This window comes from Rhipicephalus microplus, chromosome 3, assembly GCF_043290135.1.
Source record: "Rhipicephalus microplus isolate Deutch F79 chromosome 3, USDA_Rmic, whole genome shotgun sequence".
In the NCBI taxonomy this organism is placed as follows: Eukaryota; Metazoa; Arthropoda; class Arachnida; order Ixodida; family Ixodidae; genus Rhipicephalus; species Rhipicephalus microplus.
The window spans coordinates 262,832,640-262,853,192 of record NC_134702.1 but is presented as its reverse complement, the minus strand read 5'-3'; the positions used below and the strand labels follow the sequence as shown (position 1 = coordinate 262,853,192).

At 44.1% G+C, this 20,553-nt stretch overlaps 1 protein-coding gene across 1 annotated transcript in view; it reads left to right on the top strand.

The window, feature by feature from the left end:
* Positions 1–15,105, top strand: part of LOC119168408 (uncharacterized) — a 626,194-nt gene extending 611,089 nt beyond the window's left edge. Inside the window, exon 8 of the mRNA XM_075890976.1 lies at positions 14,957–15,105. The gene's annotated coding sequence lies outside the window, so the exon portion shown is untranslated. The remainder of the gene's footprint in view (positions 1–14,956) is intronic.
* Positions 15,106–20,553: the final 5,448 nt, after the last annotated feature.

Genomic DNA, 20,553 nt, shown 5'->3' with positions numbered 1-20,553 from the left:
AAACTGTTGCTTGGGCGAGTTGGCTAATGAATATTTAGATTGATTTATCAGCGCAAGAAAGACAAAACGTTTAGAAAAGACACTTACGCTCTGTGTCTTTTCTAAAAGTTCCGTCTTTTTTGCGCTGATAAGTCAGCTTTACATTTATTATTACAACCATGACTGGACACTACGCGCTTCGCTGAACACTGAAAGATTTCGAATACCATTCCTTCCTGTAACTATGGAGATGCCATCTCCTATCACTTAGACATCTATTTGCTGTAAGGTGCTTGAACACAACTTTCATAGTCCCATAGCATCCTGCAGTCAAAAGAGCTCCTTTTTGAAAACCAACATATGTTTCAGGTGCACAATTCGTGTAGCATGACGCTGTTCGAGCTATTCACTGCTGTCGACAAACTCATCATTAAATAATTATTGATCAATGCCATCATGTATTTATAGATCTTGATGAAGCGTTTGATATCGTCTTTCAAACTTGTCTTCTAACAAAACTATGTGGCCGCTGTCCAGGTAGAACGTATTTCAGTAGATCGAAGGTTTTTTAGCTGAAAGACTTCAATGCGCTACAATTGATTCCGCTATATCGAAGCAGACGTGGGCCTAGTCTTGTGTGTCAGAAGGAACAGTTTTGGGGCTGTTTTTATTTACTATGTATATCAATGATGGATCGACTAAGAAGCAATATACCACACGAAGTTTTTTGGATGACTGCGTAGTACATTGTGATGAGACAGGAGGCATTAATTCAGAATGGTCCGTGACGGAGATGGGTGAGGCTACTGAAACGACAACAAAGTCTCTATCGTGTTGCTTCCCCTTAAAATACAGCAGGATTAGGCGTGTTGGTACAATATGGTGGAGAGTGTAATAAAATAGAAAGCTGGATGAGTTGGTTTGAAGACATTTTTGGTAACATTTCGGTGCGCACACTGTGGACGGAAAAATGGAAGGCTAGGAAACAAACAAGCGCGAACTCACAAGTTTGCGCTTCTGTTTTTTTTAGCTTTCTGTTTTTACAAGTTCGCGCTTGTTTGTCTCCTAGACTTTCGTTTTCCGTTCACTGTGGGCACGCCAAAATGTTGCCAAAAATGGTAGAGAGTGCTTTTTAGCGCATAGCAGCACCTCCTGTCATATGCGCTGCAAAGCACTCTCTAGCTTCTTTCCCCACAGCTCCCCTGTTTCACGCTAGAGGTTGTGTCACTACATAAATATCCTACCAGGACGGCATCTTAACCTTGCAATCTGATTGAACAACATTTACTCAGAGGTACTTTGTTAGTAACCCTAAACTTCAGACTTCAAATCACAGATGAAAATTAAAGTTAAAAAGCCTAAACATATTAAAATTTATTGCCATGCCAATAGCTAACAACTCTCCGGTTGTAACAGTAGAGTAAACTAAATTCTTATGTGTACCCTTCTAGCTTTTTATCCCTTTTAAACGAACAAACAGGGACGAAGAAAAAGCCCTCGCCCGTGTGTGCACTTCATCTCTGTAGGTCTGCTTAAAGGTACACAAAGATGAAATAATTCAAGCCAGGCCAGCTGCCAGTGCTGTTTCTATTCCTTGCATAAAAATTTTAAAAGTAATAATCTTGTCGGATTAATCATCATGAAAAGTTTGGCCAGCCTGGCATTTTACGATAAAACGGCACACACGTCTTGCACTTCGAAACTTTACTGCACACATTTATTTCGTCTCTAAACCGCACCTAGAGTATAATAATATTCGTAATAACAATAAATGTGAGGCCTGCGCTGAACGCGTAGCACTGTCACAGCGAAAGCTGGAAGAGCAGCCTTTCAGAGGCTTTTCTTAAAACTCTTTAAGTAACTGCTACGAGCACACCTCCTGGCTGCCAACTACTCCATAAATAATCATAAGTTTTAGGTAGGCGTTATCCTTCATCATTCTTCAGAGAAGCCTAGTATTCGTTACACATTTGCTAAAAATTTAGTGCAAAATCTTTACACAGTAGCTGAAGACGATAAAAAAATGACGCCTGAAGTGGGTATGTGCCACATTTAGTAGACCTTTTCACCCAAGGCTCCCTTGGCACCGCCATAGCCCTCTCTGGGCTAATGTTAGTGCGCGTGACCCCCTAAACAAATGCACGGACGAGGCTGAGACCCTGGCTTTTCTACTCACGTGCAACAGCCCAGAAAGAAGGAAATCATCTTCTTCGTAGAAAGGTTCACAGTTGAACAGGAACAAGCTTGTGTAGTATGTTGGATCATCGGATGACCTACTTTTACGCAATTCGCATTGTGTGATGCATGGTTGTTCCTTTGCTGTTCTAAAACGCTTCAGTACTCCAATTAACGGGATTCCTTTCCTGATATCAAGCCTTCCTAAGGGCAGTATTGAAACGACTCCCAAGCACTCGCGTGCCTCCGTGGTAGAAAACTGTGCTGGCACGCAGCAGACTCGGGTTCGAATCCTATTGTGTTCTTGGTGCTATCTATTTACAGACCTTTAGGGGCAAAGCTCCTTACGCCGTGGGTCGTACGCCCCGTATCGTCATCGTAGTAGTACCCACCTCTTGTTTAGTCCTTAGAATGTCCGCTGGATGGTGGTACTTGTATATGACGAATATATGACGAAAAGATGCGAGGTTGTGGTACTTGGAGTGTTCAGCAGATAAACGTACACACAGATGGACAGACAGACAGACAGCTAGATAGACACATGGATGAACGCACGGATGAACGGATGGTCGCACAGACAGACACACGCTCAGAAGCAAGAACGAACGAATGAACGAACAACGAATGAACGAACGATTAAACGGAAGCATGGACGACCTGATGGACGCTTCACTCCACTCATCAAAACTCACTCCGTGGATGTGCTGTGATTTTTCTTATTTCTTGCGATACTGGTTACGACTTGGCAGAAAGGGCGGCAGCAGGCTTCACGTGTGCTCACAGACTCTGCGCATCTTTTACGCAGGCATTGCTGATACCGTGCCCAGTATTCTGGCTGTGGTGGCTGTACTACCGTTTCAACTTGAAACGCCGCGGATGGGAAAGCTGTGTTTCCGACGCTAGCGCCACCTTTCAAGCTAAGGAAAGTTGACTGCGACACTGCCCCCCCCCCCCCCCTGCCCCGTTGGATCGTCATCTGTTCGGACAGTACAAAAGCACCGAGCGCACCGTCTGCTCCTTCACTTGGCAGCAAGTGCGGTAGCAGGCTTCACGTGTGCTCACAGACTCTGCGCATATTTTACTCAGGCATTGGTGATACCGTGTCCAGCATTCTGGCTGTGGTGGCTGTACTACCATTTCAACTTGAAACGCCACGGATGGGAAAGCTGTGTTTCCGACACTAGCGCCACCTTTCAAGCTACGGAAAGTTGACTTCGACATTGCCACCCCCCCTGCCCCGTTGGATCGTCATCTGTTCGGACAGTACAAAAGCACCGAACGCCACTTCTGCTCCTTCACTTGGCAGCAAGGGCGGCAGCAGGCTTCACGTGGACTCACAGTTTCTGCGCATCTTTTACGCAGCCATTCATTCATTCATTCATTTTATTTCAAGTTCTCTTATTACATCAAAATACACAACACTGGTTAGACCCATAGCCACTGGCTAGTAGGGGGTCTAAATAAATATGCATTTAAAGGAACAGATTGTGTTAACAAAGCAGATATTTTATAGGTACACTTCAATCATACAAGAAAAAAATCGAAACAAAATATAAGAAGGAAACATATTTGTGATAAGTCATTTGCAGTATCTTGCAACATTGTTCCATGCAAACAACGGATTGCATGTATACAATACATCGAATACATAAAGGTACGTATACCATGTCAAGTATGATTTTGTTAGACATATAATCTATACATAACAAAGTGGAGATTACAACGAGGTTTGTGTTAGTGTACCTGTTCATTTTTCTGCAGAAAGTATTTTTTAAGAGCACAGGCAAAACTTTTGCTTTCTTTTATTTGGTATGGTATATCATTCCAGACCTTTACTCCAGCAAATTGTAGCAATCGTTTGCCATAAACATTGTTAGTAGGCGGAAGATTGAAATTATGTAATGTGGCACGTCTGGTAAGGCGGCAAGAGGATGAAAATAGTGATATATGAAAGGGCAGGTTATAAGAAATGACAAAATAGACGGTAAGTGCAATTTTTTGCTGTCGTAAATTATCGAATGGTATGATTTACATATTACGAAACAATGGCGCGCAGTGTTGATCATATCTAGCATTGTTTATTATTCGAAGTGCCCGCTTTTGTAGTATACGTAAGGGTTCTAGATATGTTTTAAAAGTCCATCCCCATGAATCTATGCAATATGTGAGGTGACAATGAAAAAATGTGAAATAGAGAATGCGAAGAATACTACTTTTAAAATAATTTCTAGCGGTTAATAATGTACTGCATCCAGATCCCAGTTTAGTGCATACAGAGTTAATGTGGCTTTGCCAGTTTAGCTGGCTATCGAGAATTACACCCAGATATTTGAATTCGTTCGTCTTTTCAAGCACGCAGTTATTTATTGTAATGCAAATGGACTCATTACTTATATCTCGATTACGGGAGTGGAAAATAGTGTATTTAGTTTTTTTTGCATTCAGTGTTAGTTTATTCGCTATAAACCACTGACAAACATTTTTTAGTTCTAAATTACTTTTATGCTCGAGATCCCTTATATTGTCTGCAGTAACAATAACTGCTGTATCATCAGCGTACATTAGCATCTCTGCCGATGTCAATATGTTTGGTAGGTCGTTTACGTACAGTGAGAACAGTAAGGGTCCAAGAACGGAGCCTTGTGGTACCCCTGTGTGTATATTTAACAGGGAGGAAGTGAGATTATGCATAATCACCATTTGTTGACGTTCGCTCATGTAACTAGAAAATAAGTCAAAAATTTTGCCACGTAAACCGTAGTGTCTTGATTTCATTAGTAATATATCATGGTCAACTGTATCAAATGCCTTCTTTAAATCAAGAAAAACTACTGCTACAAGGAGGTTATTATTTAATGCTTCGTTAATTTTTTGTGATAGAGATAGTACAGCAGTGGTGGTGGAATGGTGCGCCCGAAATCCATGTTGCTCGGCGCATATTACACGATATTTTCTAGGAAGACGCGCATCCGTTTTGCTAGAATTCTTTCAAATATGTTATTTATTATGCTTAAAACAGATATAGGTCTATAACTTGAGGGATCAGAGCGATCACCTTCCTTGTACACCGGTACTACTTTAGCAGTTTTCAGACAGGATGGGTATGTTGATGTACGCAAGGAGTGGTTTTATATATGGCATAGGATAGAGCCTAAGACGTCAATATTGTCTTTTACTATCCGCGCTGTGATACCATCTATCCCACTGGCTTTATTGGTGGCTAAATTAGCAGTAGTGTTTTGAATTTCGTCTTGACTAATGTTGTGTACCGCAAACGTATTCGGCAAAGACGGCGAAAAACATTAAGGAGTGGAGGAAGAAAACTGCATTGCTAACGTCAGACCAATTTTAGTAAAATAATGATTAAAGTTATCTAGAGTTTGTGCATCAATAGAATCAGGTAGTACGCGTTGTCGTGGTTGATTGCCAACAACTTCGTTTACGATCTCCCAAGTTTTTTTAGAATTGCCCTGAGCTTGTTCTATTAGGCGAGAGTAATATTCCTTCTTTCGCTGCCTCGTAAAGAGCACGGATTTATTTCTGAAAATTTTGAACTGGCCAAGGTAATATTTATTATTTCTATGTTTCTTCCATTTATGGTACCAAAAATCTTTCGTCTTCAGCAGGTCAAGGATTTCTGCTGTCATCCAAGGACATAGCGGGGTCTTATATGAGCGCGCAGATACGTTTGAGCGGCTATTTCCAATGGCTCTGACAAGGAATTTTATTAAGTTCTGAAGTTCAACATTGACGTCATCGTTATATAGACTGTCAGGGTCAATGGCGAGAATGATGCTTCGTAATAAATTGTAATCTATTTTGCCCTCTGTTGTGATACATGGTGTGCTGCTTTTTCGTGTGTCATTTATGGAAACAAAGACAGGAAGGTGATATGATATCGCTTCATCATAAACGCCGGCCTTCATACCAGATGTTATGTTCGTCAAAACATGGTCAATTGTTTTTGCTGATGTACTAGTTACCCTCGTAGGTATGTTTATTAGGTTACGAAAACTGAATGAGCTCAGTAATTGTGCGTAACTGGTATACTTAGAATTATGGGTGTCAATATTCATGTCTCCAACGATTACAACCGGGTTGCTATAATTCGCCGACAGATTAAAGAAAGTTTCTTCCACCTTGTCTAAAAATCGGTCAATGTTTGAATTCGGGGGTCGATAAACGACGCCGATTATACCAAAAGAGTGTAGTCTAACAAAAAGAGCTTCAATATCAGCGGAGCTGCAATTCAGTGATGATAGCTCCGTAAAAGCGTAGCCCCTTTTGATTAAAAATGCGACGCCGCCGCCACGTGAACAAGAATCACGCTGATGCAATAGGGTTATATATCCGGGAACATGCACTGTCTCACCCTTCTTTAACCACGTTTCCGTGATCGCTAGTACATCAAAAGTGTGGACATGTTTTGATAGAAAAGCGAGAAGCAAGTTCACGTTTTTTCTTATACTGCGGATATTGCAGTGGAAGGTATTAGTACATGTATCGCTGAGTAGTTGATCTACTTGAGGTATCGTGACTGCCATTTTATAACAAAAGGCGCTTCCGGTGGTCTATGCGCAGAAGTACCTATACTAGTTTCGCGAGGTCATCTTCACAGGAGATGTGAATGACCTTCGAGTTCTCCGATTTCCTTGCCAATACCTTTCCTTCAGAAACCCAAACGAATCTCCAGTTTTTGTCTTTTTTTCTCTGTATGGTCTTACTTAGCAAAACTTTATTCTCGAGACACAAGTGTTCGTTCACGAACACGGGTACATTTGTCTTGAAACCAAGCATCGCTGTGTTCAGCCTGTTCTTTCTTGCCGATTTTAGGACCTTAACACGCTGAGACCGCGACACAAACTATACTACGATATTTGGTACATTGTTTGTCTTAGTTGGTACTCTGTGCACTACGTCCAAATCTTGACTGGTCAGCTCAACGCGCAAACAGTCAGCAATCTTTTCCACAACTTTTACTAGGTCTTCGTTCTCGGTAAAAGGAATACCTTTCAATTCAATATTGTTGCGCCTCGAATATTGCTGCAGGTCAATCAGCTGTTTTCTTGTGTCACAAAGCTCTTTCTTAATTTGCGCGTTCTCTTTCTGGAACTCGAGGTTACGGTTTTTTGCATCATTGAGGTCTTTGCGCAGCGATTTTATTTCTGTTTTCAGTTCATCGAAACTCTCACTTGTAAAGTTTACGGATGCCCTGAGAGATGCCAATTCGGCCTTTATAGCGTTGTTCAAGGGATTGACTTTTTCCACATGAGTCTTGATATCAGAAAGAGCATCAAGGAACTTATTAGTCATCTCAAGCAGTACCTTTCCCAAATCTTTTACAGTACTGGGCGCTTTTTCGCTCAAAGCGTTGGCGAAATCTGTCAGGGCATCAAGTTTTTTTTCCATCCTGTCGTCTTGTACACACTTTGTTTAAAATTGGTTGAATAGCATCAAAAAGGGTGGGTACATAAGGTGACTCAGGTTCAGAGCAAATCGGGAGCCGCAAATAGAAGAATTGTGCTTGCTCGCACTAGTGAAAAAAAGAAGTCCCACCTGCAGTGTGCAGAATAATCAGTTAGACAGTCGTCCAAAGGCGGCTGCCCGATCTGCTCTGAGTGGTGACAGTCGGTGTTCGCTTGCTTATATAGTCGAAGGGGGCGTCACCATGCTCTCCGTGGTGCTGCAGCCGACATCACGTGGTCTGAGCAGTCGTTAGGTGCAAGAACCCAGGTAGTGATGCGTCGGCGCGTTGCCCACTTGACGGCCCTTGTTCACCGTAGATATGATGAGCCAGGTAATCGCTGTCGTTCTCACCCCTGCAGTGTGCAGAATAATCAGTTAGACAGTCGTCCAAAGGCGGCTGCCCGATCTGCTCTGAGTGGTGACAGTCGGTGTTCGCTTGCTTATATAGTCGAAGGGGGCGTCACCATGCTCTCCGTGGTGCTGCAGCCGACATCACGTGGTCTGAGCAGTCGTTAGGTGCAAGAACCCAGGTAGTGATGCGTCGGCGCGTTGCCCACTTGACGGCCCTTGTTCACCGTAGATATGATGAGCCAGGTAATCGCTGTCGTTCTCACCCCTGCAGTGTGCAGAATAATCAGTTAGACAGTCATCCAAAGGCGGCTGGCCGATCTGCTCTGAGTGGTGACAGTCGGTGTTCGCTTGCTTATATAGTCGAAGGGGGCGTCACCATGCTCTCCGTGGTGCTGCAGCCGACATCACGTGGTCTGAGCAGTCGTTAGGTGCAAGAACCCAGGTAGTGATGCGTCGGCGCGTTGCCCACTTGACGGCCCTTGTTCACCGTAGATATGATGAGCCAGGTAATCGCTGTCGTTCTCACCCCTGCAGTGTGCAGAATAATCAGTTAGACAGTCGTCCAAAGGCGGCTGCCCGATCTGCTCTGAGTGGTGACAGTCGGTGTTCGCTTGCTTATATAGTCGAAGGGGGCGTCACCATGCTCTCCGTGGTGCTGCAGCCGACATCACGTGGTCTGAGCAGTCGTTAGGTGCAAGAACCCAGGTAGTGATGCGTCGGCGCGTTGCCCACTTGACGGCCCTTGTTCACCGTAGATATGATGAGCCAGGTAATCGCTGTCGTTCTCACCCCTGCAGTGTGCAGAATAATCAGTTAGACAGTCGTCCAAAGGCGGCTGCCCGATCTGCTCTGAGTGGTGACAGTCGGTGTTCGCTTGCTTATATAGTCGAAGGGGGCGTCACCATGCTCTCCGTGGTGCTGCAGCCGACATCACGTGGTCTGAGCAGTCGTTAGGTGCAAGAACCCAGGTAGTGATGCGTCGGCGCGTTGCCCACTTGACGGCCCTTGTTCACCGTAGATATGATGAGCCAGGTAATCGCTGTCGTTCTCACCCCTGCAGTGTGCAGAATAATCAGTTAGACAGTCGTCCAAAGGCGGCTGCCCGATCTGCTCTGAGTGGTGACAGTCGGTGTTCGCTTGCTTATATAGTCGAAGGGGGCGTCACCATGCTCTCCGTGGTGCTGCAGCCGACATCACGTGGTCTGAGCAGTCGTTAGGTGCAAGAACCCAGGTAGTGATGCGTCGGCGCGTTGCCCACTTGACGGCCCTTGTTCACCGTAGATATGATGAGCCAGGTAATCGCTGTCGTTCTCACCCCTGCAGTGTGCCGAATAATCATTTAGACGGTCGTCCAAAGGCGGCTGCCCGATCTGCTCTGAGTGGTGACAGTCGGTGTTCGCTTGCTTATATAGTCGAAGGGGGCGTCACCATGCTCTCCGTGGTGCTGCAGCCGACATCACGTGGTCTGAGCAGTCGTTAGGTGCAAGAACCCAGGTAGTAATGCGTCGGCGCGTTGCCCACTTGACAGCCTTTGTTCACCGTAGATATGATGAGTCAGGTAATCGCTGCCGTTCTCACCCCTGCAGTGTGCAGAATAATCAGTTAGACAGTCGTCCAAAGGCGGCTGCCCGATCTGCTCTGAGTCTGCTGATACCGGGCCCAGCATTCTGGCTGTGGTGGCTGTACTACCGTTTCATCTTGAAACGCCGCGAATGGGAAAGCTGTGTTTCCGAAGCTAGCGTCACCTTTCTGGCTACGAAACGTTTACTGCGACACTGACCCCCCCCCCCCCCCCTGCCCCGTTGGATCGTCATCTGTTCGGACAATACAAAAGCACCGAGCGCACCGTCTGCTCCTTCATTTGGCAGCAAGGGCGGCAGCAGGCTTCACGTGTGCTCACAGACTCTGCGCATCTTTTACGCAGGCATTGCTGATACCGTGCCCAGCATTCTGGCTGTGGTGGCTGTACTACCGTTTCAACTTGAAACGCCGCGAATGGGAAAGCTGTGCATCCGAAGCTAGCGTCACCTTTCAGGCTACGAAACGTTGACTGCGACACTGACCCCCCCCCCCCCCCCCCCCGCCCCGTTGGATCGTCATCTGTTCGGACAATACAAAAGCACCGAGCGCACCGTCTGCTCCTTCATTTGGCAGCAAGGGCGGCAGCAGGCTTCACGTGTGCTCACAGACTCCGCGCATCTTTTACGCAGGCATTGCTGATACCGTGCCCAGCATTCTGGCTGTGGTGGCTGTACTACCGTTTCAACTTTAGGTGCCGCGGATGGGAAAGCTGTGTTTCCGACGCTAGCATCACCTTTCAAGCTACGGAAAGTTGACTGCGACACTACCCCCCCCCCCCCCCCCCCTGCCCCATTGGATCATCTGTTCGGACGGTACAAAAGCACCGAGCGCACCGTCTGCTCCTTCCCCTGGCAGCAAGGGCGGCAGCAGGCTTCACGCGTGCTCACAGACTCTGCGCATCTTTTACGCAGGTTGGGAATCAGCCTACTTTTTACTTTCACTGCTCTTGCCGCTGCTGTCATTACTGCCAATTGTATGAATTGTATCATTTCTATTTTTGGCATTGCCGTTTCATTAGAGGATGTCGAAGGAGATAAGAGCACTTTTTGATGAGCGGAAGCGTGACCTTAGGGCGGAGTTTAAAGATTCAAAGAAACAATCGAGCGACACTATCGCATGGAACTAAGCAATATTAAAACCGTTCTGGCTACGGCAAACAAGGAATATGAAGAAATTAGATATGAAAACCAAGCCCTGAGAGCCTCAAATGCTGAGTTAAAGGTACAGTGCTCTGATTTCGCGCGGCAGGTAAATGACCATGAAAACAGAACGCTTCAGGCTGAACAGCATTCCCGGAAGGCAAATGTCGAAATTAAAGGCATTCCGTACGAATCCTCCAAAGACCTAGTTAAAATGATCATAAAAATTGGAAAAAAAGGTGGGCGTGTCACTTGTTGCGACAGATATCGGACGAGCACACAGAGTTCCAATGGCACGAAACCCAAGCAAAAAAAAAAAAACGTGGTTGTGCAGTTCGAGCAGAGTCAAAGGCCGGATAACTTTTTGATGAATGCCCGCGCAGCAAGCTTGAAGTGTTCTGATCTCGGCATTGACTCTCGGCCAGCGGTGTTCGTAAATGAACATCTGTGTCCAGACCTGAAACGACTTCTTGGTCAGGCTATATACGGCACGCAAGCGGGAGACTGGTTGGAAATATGTCTGGGTTCGCGATGGAAAAATCTTTGCGCGGGAGACTGAAAACGCACCCAAGACCAAAATCGAAAGCAGTGATGTAAACGAAATGAACAGTTCTTCGTGAAAGCAGTGCAGCGAAAAAGGCGGTTTGTGTTGTGGGCACAAATATTGCGGCGCCGCTGTAAACGAGAATTTCGGTTGTTTGTTTCATGCTTATTTTTTGTTCCTAAGTGGGTCAAGTACCACGCATGCTCATGAAGTTGGGTTTGTTTGTTCATGAAATATATGCTTCACGATTTCACAAAAAAATTTGGGTGTGTGAGTTTTTATTTGAGGGAATATATTTCACTCTCTCTTATTTCCTTGGGACGCACCAGTGCTCTTGCAGTAGCTTGTTTTCGTCACTATTTTTCATTGATGCTGGCTATCCAGATTGTCGCTATAAGATTTGTTCGATAAGAATAGTTGTCGCAAATTTCGTCGTTGTCCTGTCGTTCCAACGCACGGTTTATGTCGCAATGAATATAAACTTTACAATGCACGATTTCCTGTTGACCCATCAGCATCTGAAATGAACACTTCTAGTGTTACTCCGTCAGAGTTAAAGCATAATACGGTCGAGAAATGCGATTCAACTCTCACTTTTATTCATTTAAATATGCAGCCAGCACGAAGCAAACAGGATGAATTCTGTGTATTTCTGAGTCATTTCGGCTTCTCGTTTTCTGTAATTATGTTGACAGAAACGTGGTTTTCGGCTGACGATGACATGCACCTAGAAGATTATAATGCAGTTTTCTTGAACCGACCTATTAGAAGAGGTGGAGGCGAATGTATGTTTATTAAACAAGGTATTAATTATGAACTGTTTGATGACCTGTCTTTATGTACGTCAGATATTGAGGTAATATGTTTGAAATGTAGGAAGTTTCTTTTTGCGGTGGTGTACCGTCCACCTGATGGTAATTTAGGTGAGTTCTTCGAGCAGCTGGACGCGATATTCTCCCATGGTAATATACATCAGTATACATTAGTCCTAGGTGGTGACCTAAACATTGACATGCTTTCAAACACACCAAAACAGTCCGAATTTTGGCCCATATCTGTTCTACCATTGTTTTCAAAGCCCATAGAAAAGTTAATATTTATAGGACTGTCGAACTTCTTTGCAAAACATTCGATAATTACTCCAGCCCAGTACGGTTTTAGGTCAGGGCTGTCGACAGAGGTAGCATTGTTACGTCAAAAGGAAATTCTATTAGGTGATATAGAGGACAGGAAAATTATGCTAGGTATTATTGTTGACTTCTCGAAAGCCTTTGACCGGTTAAATCACAATACCCTCTTACAAAAATTGCCCTATTATGGCATTAGAGGAAATGCGCTAAACTTAATCACCAGTTATTTGAGCAATAGGCTACAGTGTGTAAGTATAAACACAGAACAATCATCTTTGCAAAAACTTGCTCAAGGTGTACCCCAAGGTAGTATATTGGGGCCGTTACTTTTTATCACTTATGTCAACGACATTATAAGCATAAATCACACAATTAGCTATGTCATATATGCGGATGACACTTGCTTGTTTTTTACAGGTGTGGATGTAAATGACCTAATTTCAGCAGCAAACACGACACTAGATGACTTGTATGCATGGGCGACTGCTAACTCCCTACAAATCAACTGTTAAAAATCCAAAGCCGTCCTTTTCGTTCAAAAGGAACATCGTACGAAGCTACTTCAAAACTACACCTGCATGATTCTGTGATTGATTTTTCTTCGGCCACTATAGCATTGGGAATAGTTTTTCATGAGAATATGTTATTGAATTCACGAACCGAAAAGGTAAGAAACAAGTTAAGTAAGGTACTAGCCATGCTTAGGAGATGTCAGTCATTTTTACCGACTACTCAGATGCTAATGATATAAAACATGCTTTTTTCTTCCCAGTTACGCTACGGTCTTTTGGTGTGGGGTACTGGCACCTTGCACTCTAAGCAGAAATTACGCACACTACAAAAAAATGCATTACGTTATATTGCCAATGCCGAATGTAATGCACATACCTTGTCTTTATTCAACAATTTGAGTCATAAGATTTGACAACATGTATGAATATTGTTTACTAGCGTCTTTAAAAACTGAAGTTAACAAAGGGAGTAACAATCTCATCTCCATAGCATGCTTAGAGCACGGCACTTTCTCTCGACCTACTAGACAGAGTGATTATTGGAAGGTTCCTCGATGCCGAACAAACTATGGTCTACAAACTCTGAAACATTCACTCCCCCACATACTAAATAAATTCAATTTATCATTGGAACAATTGCGCCTTCTTTCGCGACAGGATATGTCGAATATTTTTTCACTTTCATGACGCGAGAGAGATTTAGCCATTTCCAAAGATTTGTCTTTATGTTCTGCTTATTTCTATTTTTTCGTATTTTCTCAAAGAGTGCGATCCTATCAACATTTCTTAAAATTTTATGTATGCAATATTTCTTATTGGTGCCACTTTAAAGTGTGTATTTTCTGTTTAGTTGTTTCCAGGACTTTATGAATGCTGTCACTTTTTCTGCCTTGTATTGATGGGATGTGGGGCTAGTCAAGCTGCGTTTTTATCGCAGCTTTTTTCCCCCATTCCACACCACACATTGTATGGTGTAACACTTTGGTGAAATAAACTTCAAACTTCAAACACCGGTGGTAGAGGACAACTACTGCGCAACACGTAACCCATGTTTTAATTTCATAACAGCTTTAGCTGTAATAATTATAATGAATGTGACTATACCCACTGCCGGGCCGAGACCTCTCTCATATCTCGGCCTTGCGCTTCCTGCTGCCACGATATACCTGCAAATTTTTATATCATTGGCCCACCTTACTGTTAACGCGATATCGTAATATAGCTTGTTCCGCAGAAATTCTGGTGTCAGTGTCAGTGACGGAGTCGTTCATTGTGAGCGAAAAATCATCATCTTATGCGTGACTGCAAATGTGAGAACGATGCAAATAAAATAAAGAATAAAGAGTCTCAAGTAAGAGTGTAGACTGAACCTGGGTCGTTTGCACCCTATAACGATGCGCGGTAGGAGTAAGCATTGCCAACTCAATAAGTTCTCTGCGTCTTTCCTCTCTCTCCTTTTTTCCTCTCCTTTTTTTCCGTTGGTTTACCCTAAAGTCCCACCAATCCTCCCGCCTTTTCTCTCCCCCTCCGTTTTTTGTGTGTGTCTTTCTCCCCTCGTTGCTGATTTCCTTAGCCTTCTCAATTTCCCTTTATGTCAGCCAACATGCCGCCAAATGATTGATTAAACTCCGCTGAGCGAGCCACCTACGGGGATACGGAAAGCATATTTTAGCCAATGACCTTCCCCATTAAACACGCGCTCTTCAGAACCCATCCGGTATCGCTTGCCTTCGACATCTTGGCATTTAAAAATACGTCACCTACCCCCCCCCCCCCTCTTTGTAACTGCTTTCTTGTACGTATAATTCATTGGTTTTGGGGAACTGGCGTACACCGCTATTGTCGGCAACCCTTTCAGGTAGCCGGACGCGGTGACCGTCTGCCTACTCCAAAGCTTTAAGCTCTTTCACTTGTTCGTGTCTGAACCAGCCGCCCCTGTCGCAGCATACCAGTCCAACTTTGCGCTTTTTCTTTTTTTTCTTTTTTCCCCACTTTCTGAGAACATTTTTGAATCACTACCACCTGACGAGAAGTGAAGCGAAAACTGCACTCTTCTCTTTATAACATTTTGCTTTTCAGATAGCGATCATCAACAGGTACACGTGCCACCACCAGGATATGACGTCACCACTAACCCCTTTAAAACTAACACTCCAAGGATGACACGGCGCCTTTGAAAAAGATAGGTCCTCCTATCAAAACGTCGGCCAGCCAGTCTGAGGCACGTCACCTGTTCATCTTATAATTATCTCACTTGTTAACAACAAGAATTTTTGTAAAGTATTGGACAACGTTGTACAGTAAAAAGCATTTGTATGAACTAGTGTACCTCATCAATCTCATCATCTCCGTGTAAATGAACCCCGACATTTGTTTATTAAACGCCGCTGATAAGGTATAATAAATGAAAATGCGAAAATTCATGTTTGTTTTTTGTGTTTTTTAGTACGTGATATTCAACATACTCAGCCAGGATTGTACAATTAACAAACTTCGTACCAACCAACAATTATGTTACCTTTGTTAGTTATCGCTCCATTTCATTTGTTTCCCTTTTAACCCACCCCATATTGTCATGCCGAAAGGCCTTGAGGGTGAATAAATTATTAGATAATTGAATAAGTAGCTGCATTTCCGATGGAGGCGGAAATGTTGTAGGCCCGTGTGCTCAGATTTGGGTGCACGTTAAAGAACCCCAGGTGGTCGAAATTTTCGGAGCCCTCCACTACGGCGTCTCTCATAATCATATGGTGGTTTTGGGACGTTAAACCCCGCATATCAATCAATTGAATAAGTAAAACAATAAATAAATCAAATAAAACCATACCTTGTATGTCATGCTCATGGCATAATGACGGCCACTTCACTAGCCTAGTATGCAAAAACTCTGATGTTAAGTGATGTGACTGTGTGATGAACGTAAATGACACGTAATACGGAAATCATGACATATCAAAGAGCAAAGTGACTTGCATGCCACGCTCAAGGCAGTCTCGTAGCCAGTTCTATAGCTTGATTGGATATTGCTAAATGTGACTCTAGGAAAAAGATTATGAGAAGTAGCAATATAAAAATCATGACAATTCATGCACAGCATTTCTCGCTTGCTACGTTCCTGGTGAGTTTGCGTCCTGTTCACTACCTTGATATACATGGAAACGAGTATCGCATGATGTGCCCGTATGACGGACATAAATGGCAAGACCTAACATGCAAGCCTGATGACATGCATGATTTGTTCCTTGTTGGCTGCTTCACATTAGATAATTCACACAATGCGTGGAATACGCCCGTTTTCATTCATATTCACTACTTTCTTTATTGGTTGTACGAATGTACTACTTCCTATACTTCTCTGCCCATGTAATGCTTGTTCTCGGACCCCTAAGGTAAAAAAATTGGCAGATCCCCCGTACCCTGGTAATCGACGTTACTCGAAACAAGTTGATCGAAGGTGACTGTGTTGTAAACACTTTATTTAGCGAAAAGCTACGAAGTGGTGCGTAAGATATTAGAAATGAACGCACAGAGATGCGTAAAACAGCCGCATATGTTTTGTTAAGCCAGTTGTGTATACGTGCGTAACGATGTCAACAGCAACGTCAATGTTAGCTGACATCAGAAGGGACTCGCTGATATGAAGCGCTAATGCTCACAAGGATGGTAGCCCTGGACACTGCGACATAAATCAACTTCAGCGGATGGCACTTCAGTCCAATTGAACTCAAGCCGACGTGACGGCTGCATCATAGGAGTACATATGTAATATCTGTAAAATTGTATAGCCAGAACTGCAACCACCATGGATATTTCACGAACATCAGAGTCCATTTGAAAAGTAGTTCCGAGACGTGGCCTGGCTCTGTGATACATACATGATTTTCACGCGAAATGCTGAAGTTCGATTCCTGCTGGGAGCCTGACAATGCTTATTTACATTCGTCGAATCAACGCTCCCAATGTCAGCCTTTTCTTAACCCCCATGAGTTATATTACCCATCTCTGTTTTGCCGTTCCCGAACCGTTATAAATTGTCATTCAGCTGAGGCACATACCCGCACACCTGTGGCACTAACACACCCGCGCATATTTGCCACATATGATAAAAGGGTTTGACGACGTACGTGATGGGATTTTGACACATAGTTATGTCATGACTGCAGCGAGTCATATCATCATCATCATCATCAGCAGCAGCAGCAGCAGCAGCAGCAGCAGCAGCAGCATTTATTGCACCCTTGAAGGCCCTTCTTTGGGTAATACATAACGAGGGGGGGCAATAGCACCAATAACAGCACGGTAATTATTACGAAATGCTAGAAAAACTGTTTGCCAAAATACAGAGTACACAATTTTACCTTAAAAATTGAAGAAAGGAGAGTGCAATGGGAAGAACAAGTGGTTTAAATGGCGTTAAAAGACGAATAGTACTTGAAATAACACTGTAATGCTGCCATATTACGGGTTCAGAAAGCATGAAAGTATGTGCCTACATTTATTGGAGTCTTGTTGATTTACTATTTGTTCGGGCAACGCATTCCATAGCTCAATAGCATTAGGTAGGAAAGATTTCTTGAATGCTTTAGTGTTACCGTGTAAGCGTTGAACACTGAGGTTAATAAATGGACGGCGTGCAGTGCGGTTAAGTGGTAGAAGAACCAGTCGTAAGTCAAAACCAGCCATATGATTGAAATCAGTCATACTAGTCAAACATATAAAAATTGATTTTGAAAATAAATAGCACATTCAGTTACATATCTTTCTTAGTCGCAAAACAAAACTGGTAGATTAATAATTACTTTTTTGAATGGTGTTAAGTCACCTCTACTGTTGCATTTCATATGGTGTATAATCTTGTAATCTATACAATGCCTCTTAAATACGAATGTGTTTCTCAGTCGGGCTATGTCAGGCATTCGGCGATGTTCTCGGCGGGGTCGGCGGGCCTGTAGGTATTATCTCTCAGCTCTCACTTCATCTCTCAACGCAACAGCTGCAGGCGCGTGCTCTAATGCTCACCCCTAGCAACCAGAGCACGTCTTGCGAGAGACTGAAAGAGAGGGTAGATACAGTTCTTCGCCACCCCTCTCACCATTCGCTCTCTCCCCTCCCTCCGCCCTACTCTCCCGTCCACTCGTGCCCCACTCTCGATCATTCGCTGGCGGGGCGCCTCTCAACAACATCCAGAAATGTGCGCCTGAGACGCCGCTGTAAAACGCCAACGCGGAGCCGAGAACTCTGGTGCCCCACTCTTCCGTCTGCTCGCTCCTCACTTTCGACCATTCGCTGGCTGGGCGCCTCTCAAGGCGGTGACAAAAGTCGTTCAAGACGAATGTCTGACGGCAAACGGCTCTTTCAGCGCATGAAATGCACTATCATTTCCCCATGATTCCCTTCGGGGAGGCGGGGGCACTTTAAAGACGATATAGTCTTTCTTGGGGACGTTAGACGGAATAATTTTGGTCTGTCTGTCTGTCTGTCTGTCTGTCTGTCTGTCCGTCCGTCCGTCCGTCCGTCCGTCCGTCTGTCTGTCTGTATATTTGTCTGTTTGTCTACCCTTAACGATACCTCAAACGGCACCAAACGGCTGACCCCATCCGCTGCGCCCCCCAATCTTGCTAAAGATTCAGCGTTCATAGTAGTGCGATTGTCAATTAAAAAAAAAAATGGCACGAATCTGCATGTTACACTGCAAATGTCGTCGAAAGACGCTAGTCTTGCGTCTAGAGAGAGTGAAAAAAACGTGTTTTTGATGTTTTGTGCAAAAAAATCGGTGAATGGTACACTGTAGGCGCTGCGTTAGAGTGCCTCGAGCGTGTAGCGGCGGCGAACGAGTGCATCAAGGTACGTTAGACACGAGCGCCACGTGGCAGTTATCTTCGAAAACAAAGGTCTGCGCGCCCGCGCAGAAAGATGCGCGCCCATCTCAGAGGTGATAAGGTGTAGAACGTAGAGCGATGGGTAGGTGCCACAGCCGTGTCGTCGTAGCAAAGCGTTGGAAACACTTACCTTTTTGAGCATCGCGTTGCACTGTCAGCGCAGCACGATAAACGCTACAGTCCTTAGAGTTACTTGTGTGTGCCTCTTGTAGTACAAAGGCAGACATACAAAACATAGACGTGTTCTTATGGCACCTCAAATATGCGCAGTAATTGCTTTTGAATTGGCAATCGCACAACATCGAACGCTCAAGCTTGAGCAATAATAATGGGCGCTGCAGATGCGGTTGTCCGTTTGATACCATTTGAGGTATTGTTAAAGACGGACAAACAGACAAATAGACAGACAGACAGGTCAAAACTTTTTCGTTGCAGGTCCCCAAGAAAGACTATCGTCTTTCAAAGCAATTATTGCGCATATCTGAGGTGCCATAACAGCACGTCGATGTTTTGTATATGTGCCTTTATACTAAAAGAGGCACACACAAATAACTCGAACGACTGTAGCGTTTATCACGCTGCGCTGACAGTGCAACGCGATGCTCAGAAAGGTAAGTGTTTCCAACGCTTTGCAACGACGACACGGTGGTGCCACCTGCCCATCGCTTTGCGTTGTACTCCTTATCACCTCTGAGACGGGCGTGGGTCTTTTCTCCGCGGGCGCACACGCCTTTGTTTTCGAAGATAACTGCCAGATGGCGCTCGGGTCTAACGTGCCTTCATGTGCTCGTTCGCCTCCGCTACTCGCTCAAGACACTCTAACGCAGTGCCTCCCGGATACCACTCACCAATGTTCTTGCACAGAACATCAAACAAATGTTTTGTTCACTTTCTCCAGACGCAAGACTATTGCCTTCGACGACATTGGCATAGTAACATGTATATTCGGGGCCATTTTTATGCAGTACATCATGGGTCTGCCTTTCTCGTTGAGAACCATGTTATCATACTTGCTTTCTACACAGTGCACATGTAAAAATATCGTTTTCAATCAACCATTCGTATATGTATTAAAATACAACTTCAATGCTTTCGGCCTGTTGTGGCGCACTGCCTGTCAGTTGTCATGTCGCCAGATATACCGCATTGCTGCTACTGCTCTGAGTTTTTCCTCTATATTAATTTCCTGCTATTTTGATGCGGCTGTGAACTAGTCAAGATGTTTTAAAACGCAGCTTCTTTCACAGTTATTTCTTTCTGTTTGACAAAATTAAAGAAATAAACTTGACTAAACTTGATCTTTTTGGCCTTGCTTACTAAGTTTGGTTTACCTCAAGGTAACGGGGGTTGATGAGAGCACGGATCACGAGGAGGCTAGATAGATAGATAGATAGATAGATATATAGATAGATAGATAGATAGATAGATAGATGCTTGAATTGCCTGCAGTACGCAATGCAATACTGCACATTTAATAAATTAAATAAATGTGGGTGACGCGAATGGTTTGAGATTTATTGAATGGCATGTTATGAACGGCATGTATTTTATAAATGACAAAATATAACGCACTCATAATACTACATAATGAATCTAAATTCTCTCATAAAACTCCCGTGGTCACAATTGATGCCAGGTATGCCACTGAGGCTCATTTGACAATCTGGCCCATAGTTCCTTCCGCATGTTTTCAAAACTGGCTCGATTCCACCCTTGGCGAGGCTGAACGTGTCTGCCCTACCAAATTAACAATATTGTCAAGTGCTTGCCCAAGAAAGACGATGACAGTTGTGCATG